Raw genomic sequence first — 6,098 nt, forward strand, 5'->3', positions numbered from 1 at the left:
AAAATTTCAATCGGATGGATATTTGTTGCTGTTCTAGAAATTTCCACTGGGTTTGTGTTCATTGAAACGGCAAGCTCTGTACTGTTCTTCAGAACTGAGACAGATGGCTGTAGTGTCTGCAAGAGCTCCTTATTAGTCTGACCTTTGACCTCTGATTTGTCTTCAGTGCTTATTTTGATAGAATCTTTAGATTGTGAAATGGAACTACCTGCTGTAGAACTGATATTTTGTCTTAAAATTGAGGTTCAGTGTCAAACACGCTCCTGTTCTCTGGAAAATGAAATGATTGAGTTGTTTTGGTGGGCTGGACGGGAGAGAGGAAATGAAAGTTTCTTTTTGTATATTCCACCACGCACCTGCCTCCTCTTGTTTATAACTAGAGGCTTTGGCCCATTCAGATTTCATTTCATATGTAGAATCAGCTCGGGCAGCTCGATGTTGCCATCTTTAATTTAGATAGTCTTTCCAAAGATCCATTTGCTGGTGTCTGTGAATCTGGCCTGCTTAAATCTACAGGTGATAAAGGAAATGACATCATATGTGGGCACTGATGAATGCTTCTTTCTGTGTCAATCTTCACTGTTTTATTTTATCTTCTACATCCGTTGTCGCAACAGACTTGTCTTCTTCCTTGTAATAAGTTTGAACAGATACATACTTTAATATAGTTCACATAGCTCATATAGGTTCACAATATACATGTACATAAACTCTAAAATGACTAAGAGATTTCCAGACAGCAGTGATCAGACACAGAGTGTCTCTTGAGTGACATGTTTGTGAGCAAAGTAAACTGAGTTTTATCCGCTCGTAAAGTTAGTACACTGAAGTTGACTGATTCATGGCCCTCTAGATCTCCATAATGGAAAACACACAATCTACAGCCACATTTTCAACCTAACATCAAGCAGTTATACAGCGGTGATAAATTCAATATCTTCTTTTATCCAAAGATTTGCATATCAAGTACACAGATAATTCATGACAATTATTTGATAAGGACATCTAAAAAGAAATCACACCACTCGATACTTTTATTTAGCAAGGATGCTTTCGATTGATCAAAAGTGACAGTAAAGGCAATGTTATAAAATGTTTGTATTTCAAATAAATGCTGTCCTTTTGATGTTCTAATCACTAAAGAATCCTTAAAATGCATTACAGTCACAAAAAAAAGTTTTTGAACTTTAAAAGTGCCCCTTTTGAATTTTAAAGTGTCCCTTTTATATATAAATGGTTCATATTCTGGTTTTAGGAGTCTCAAAGAACAGGTTGACAAACATGCAAAGTCAAAAAACACTTTTAATTTTCTTATAATATGTATTTATTTTAACCTTATTTGTTCAACCACTCCCAAACAATTTGTTTAACGGTGAATTTTTTTCCAAACACTCTAAAGATTGGACGATTTCATTTAAAGCAGTGCTTGAGAGCTTTAAACGCTCCAAAACTTGCATAGTAAAGAATGAATTGGTGAGGTGAGTCTTCATTCAAAAACATCAAAAATCTAGCGCCCCAATCTTTTTGCACAATAAACCTTTTTCAATTAGTATCTACTATTTGGTTTTCATTCATCAAGTTGCATCCACATGAACTGGGCTAGTTGTGCTGATTGCATGAATACTTTGGCATTGTTCCAAAAAAAAATAAATAAAGATTTTACCTGTGACTTCTGGATACAGTGGGATTTGTGATCAGGACAGTCAGGGTCATCTCCAGTCAGGTCACTCATTACTAAGGTCATTTGCTGCATGATACCCTGTAAAGCATAACAACCATCTCCAGTTTACAGATAATGACTTTTCACTGATTAAAGCAAACAACAGACATCTAGAAAACAATAGATTTCAAGATCCATACAGACGGAAAATGTGTTTGATGAGCACAATAAAGCATGTAATACTCAAAGCAATTACATTAGCTGCAATAATACACCTCCCTGACGTTCACGCTTGATTATATGAAACCAAATCAATGGCAGATAATGAAAATAAAAGAGTTTATATTAATGGATGAGCTCAAGCATCAATAGAGTTCAAATGGAGATGATGATTATTACAATACCGCCATAAAACAAACTACCCAATAAAGTGTATAAATCAAGGAGCAATATACATGTAATCATGTACAGCTCAAAAATAGACATCTATTATTTGTCACTAATCTTTCATTGATTTATCAGCAAAATATCCAGTACATGAGACATGTCCACAGTTGCTATGACAATGTCTCATGCCATGGTTATGAAAGGACCAGATGTGAAAATCATTTTTTTATTTTTTATCATCCTCCTTAACATCATGTCAGACTGCAATCATCCGCTGTTTTCTTTACTGACATGCCGCTTGCATTATTTAACGCACAAGTCAACACAAGGCTGAAACCACGCAATTTGGTGTGGAAACATTAAGTTTAATTAGCTGCTGTAGCATTGATTCTCCAGTCCAGAAGAGGGAGATTTACTGTACGTAGGTTTAAATGTGACAAGCAGTTTGGGAATTGTCTGCAATCTCAGCTTCATAATAACATAAGTAAAGCCCCAATCGTGCAGTGTTAGAAAGGTTTCTCTCAAGCAGCCGCTGAGCTGAAGGCAATCCTTTGACTGCATAACAGCTTGTGTTTGCTTTTCTCACATGGGCTCCAGAGCTCTGTGAACTTCACTTTCATTTCATCCAGCCTGTGGTGTTTGCAGGACCGGCTAGTTTGCATTGCAAAGAGAATTAGCTGTTTGTGGCAACGTTCCAGCCGACATTGAACTTGGGCTGTGATTATGGCAACGGTGGCTGTCAGGGGCAACAGTTACACAAGAGAGCATCAATGTGCTCACAAACTATAAAGGATATAGGACACATCTTACATCTTATCCATTAACTAATATACATTATGTTAAAAAAAGGAAATTCATTATATTAGGCCTTAATTTGGATTTCTTTTTAAAGCTGTTTTTCTTATTATTATTTTTATATTAAGTTATTTGAGAATAAAATAACCATAACTAATTGTTAATAATTAATTAAGAGATATTAAAGATTTAATAATTAATAACAGGTCATTTTAGGATCAGTGTAATTTTTTTTTTAATTTAAAGAAATTGTTTTATTTAGCAAGGAGTGTGAACAAATGAGAGTGAAGACATACTAGATTTCTATTTTTAATTTGCCGTTATTTTTATCAGTATTTTTTTCAAAATTTACGGCCTTCATGAGCAATTTTTTTCTTAAAAATAAAAATGATTTTGAATGGCAGTAAAGCTGCCATTTACCCTAGTTTAAAAATGTTAGTAAAAATGATGTAGTGGTTTTGTTGTGTTCACTTGTTTACTCAGCAGCTATATGAATATGACATTGGCATTTTTGGTACTTACTGTTGATCTGTTTTTAAATGACTTTATGCTTACCAGGACTGCAATTGTTTTGATAAAAAGCAGCAATGTTTATTAATGTTAAACATGATTACAATCTAATAATTTTCTCAAAGTCTTTGTGACATTAAAAATTTATTTAAATAAGTAAATAAATGAATAAATAAATCTTCCAGACCCAATGTCTTGAAGAGTGGTGTATGAATAAGTTTTTTAAATGTATTTTAAAATGTACCCTATTTTTGGACCTATCAGTGAAGTTGTTTTTGTGTATAACTACATGAATTCAATTCAGATTTAAAAAAGGAAGTGTGAGATTTTCTTGCATTTCTGAAGTTTAGCTCTGGTTTATGAAAAACTCAACAAAATAAGGCCAACTATTGCAATGAACGTAAGTTAACTCAACTAGAATTGACAACTTAAAAACTTGATTAAAATAATGAATGTCTAAAAATCATTTTACTGATCAACAAATTTTAAATCTATTAAAAATATGAAGTCTGATCCACAGGATAGCTAACTAACAATGACAACAGCCAAATATAAAATAAACCACTAAAATGTAAAACAATTATATTTTTTTCATAATAATCAACATACAGTATATTCAACATCCAGTGCATGCTGGGAACTTGAAAGTTTGGGATATGTCTTAAACAAATACTCAACTAGTTAAGGTAAACAAGACAACTTTTGATAGTGATTTAGAGTATTAATAATTGAATTGTTTAGAGTATTTTATGAGATCTCCTACTAAAAATAGTTTGTTCAGTGTATTTTGAAAAACTTTTCAGAGTTGGATTTTTTCCTGTTCCTGTCCTCGCTCATGCTCATGACAAAGGCCTCAGGCCTGGCCTGGGGCAATCAAACACTCGAAATACACACCGTGCTCAAATCACATCAAAACACAGATTCAGATTCATTCACTGATGCCAGCTGAGACAGAAGCACAGAGAGCTTCATATTAACGCTTGAATGCTGGAATCGCACTCAGAATAAAGCAATTATTGCTACAAACTATAAAAACAAGGTCTGCAGACAAACAAACAAAAGTCCATTTACTTTCGAGCATTCGCTATGCGTATGAAAGGAGACACTTACTACACAGCAGAGAAGTTTGAGCAGAGTCTCAGAGTCCTGCATGGCCGCTGTTTTCAGAAGGAGGTATGGTCAGTCTTTGAACTCTGAAGGCCACTAAAACAGAAAGGCACCTGGAGAGCTGCCAGAGATGGGCTGTGCCATACACACACACTCTCTCTATAACACAGCTTAGTGCATAAACAGCGTAGAGCCCAGGGGAAATGATAGAGAGCCTCACTGTGGCCCTGATGAAGAAGGGCCATTTGGACACTTCCCAGAGAAACCAAAAGAATGAAAGCGCTATATTTTAGACAAAGTAATATCTGGTTCTGACGCGCTATTTTATAGTGTACTTTACAGCAAATGAATAAGATCAAATGCTACATTGAAGTGCACTGGACGGCAGGTGCTTTATTAGGATAACTAGTGATTCTTAGTGACTTACTGTTTGGTTTTGTTAGATCTAAAGCATGAGCTCATGGGACAACCAAATATTTAAACTGCTGTGGGCAGCGAGTCATATTCACCGGAAAGCATTGATCTAGAAAGCCCTTTTTCTTAAGCATATGTGTGTGTGTGTGTTCTGTTCACATATGGCTCCAGTGAGGAATGTGACAAAGTGTTTAGAGGAGTGTCTAACTTACGGTAAAAGGTGTGAGGCAACGCTGTCTGCTCCTCCCAGAGGTATAAGGGTCTACTGGAAGACTGGAAGACATTCAGTCCTGCTCTGATGCCACACCACTGAAAATATGAACACAATTATGAGCTTTTAAAAGCAATTTTAATATCTCTAGGGAAATGTTGGGTAAGTGGAGTGTTTGAACGTTGACCTGAATTTCAGTTAGTATATCATTACACATTCTAGTTAATATAGCTGTTGCAAATGTCACATCAAATTAACTCCTCACTGAGAGGGGTTTTCAGTGAAATTTCCTTAATGAACTCTAATGCAAATGTGATTTTCAGTAGAAGAAGCAGAGCAAAAATGAAATGAAACAAATAAAAAAATTAAATATCTGTGTGTATGTCCATGTTATTTTGTGCCAAACTGGTGCTGTTATGGTTACAGCATTTGTAAACTTACAAATAAATAAAATACCTTTTTTTTATGATCTTATCATTATTATCCTCGGTTTTACAGACAAGGTTTAAAACTAGTCCTAGACTAACATATAAGTCTAAGCTGTTTCATTTAAAAAAGCCATCATTTAAAAAAAAATAATTAAATAAATAAAACCTAATTAAATTATAGCCATCATTATCTGTCCTTTCGGTTTGACAAAAGTAGCAAAATAAAATAAAATTAAATAAAATTAATCTTTATCTGTCCTTTACATACATGCCCATTACAATGGTACATATGAATTAGTGTTACTAATTAAGGGATACAGAATTCTTGTCTGGGATGACAATGAACAATAATTGAGCTAAAACAAGGTGCACTTTATGTGTTAGTGTGTCTTTGTGTCTCATCATACATATCAGCAGATCCAGGTGGTGATGAAAGTGATCTGCACCTGCACTGCTCAAACCCCTCTGCATAGATAAGCTGTTACCTCATCAGAGAACCTGGAAAACACACACATACACACACACACACACACACACACACACACACACACACACACACACACTCAATTGGCTCACGCACCTACAA

General features: G+C 34.8%; 1 long non-coding RNA gene across 1 annotated transcript; it reads right to left on the reverse strand.

Moving 5' to 3' along the window:
- Nucleotides 1-591: 591 nt before the first annotated feature.
- LOC122350888 lies at nt 592-4,513 on the reverse strand. The gene is made up of 3 exons (XR_006251632.1): nt 4,463-4,513; nt 1,664-1,759; nt 592-630 (listed from the first exon to the last, which is right to left on the reverse strand). It is a non-coding gene; the product is annotated as an uncharacterized LOC122350888 (long non-coding RNA).
- Nucleotides 4,514-6,098: the final 1,585 nt, after the last annotated feature.

The sequence above is a fragment of the Puntigrus tetrazona genome, chromosome 8 (assembly GCF_018831695.1).
Source record: "Puntigrus tetrazona isolate hp1 chromosome 8, ASM1883169v1, whole genome shotgun sequence".
In the NCBI taxonomy this organism is placed as follows: Eukaryota; Metazoa; Chordata; class Actinopteri; order Cypriniformes; family Cyprinidae; genus Puntigrus; species Puntigrus tetrazona.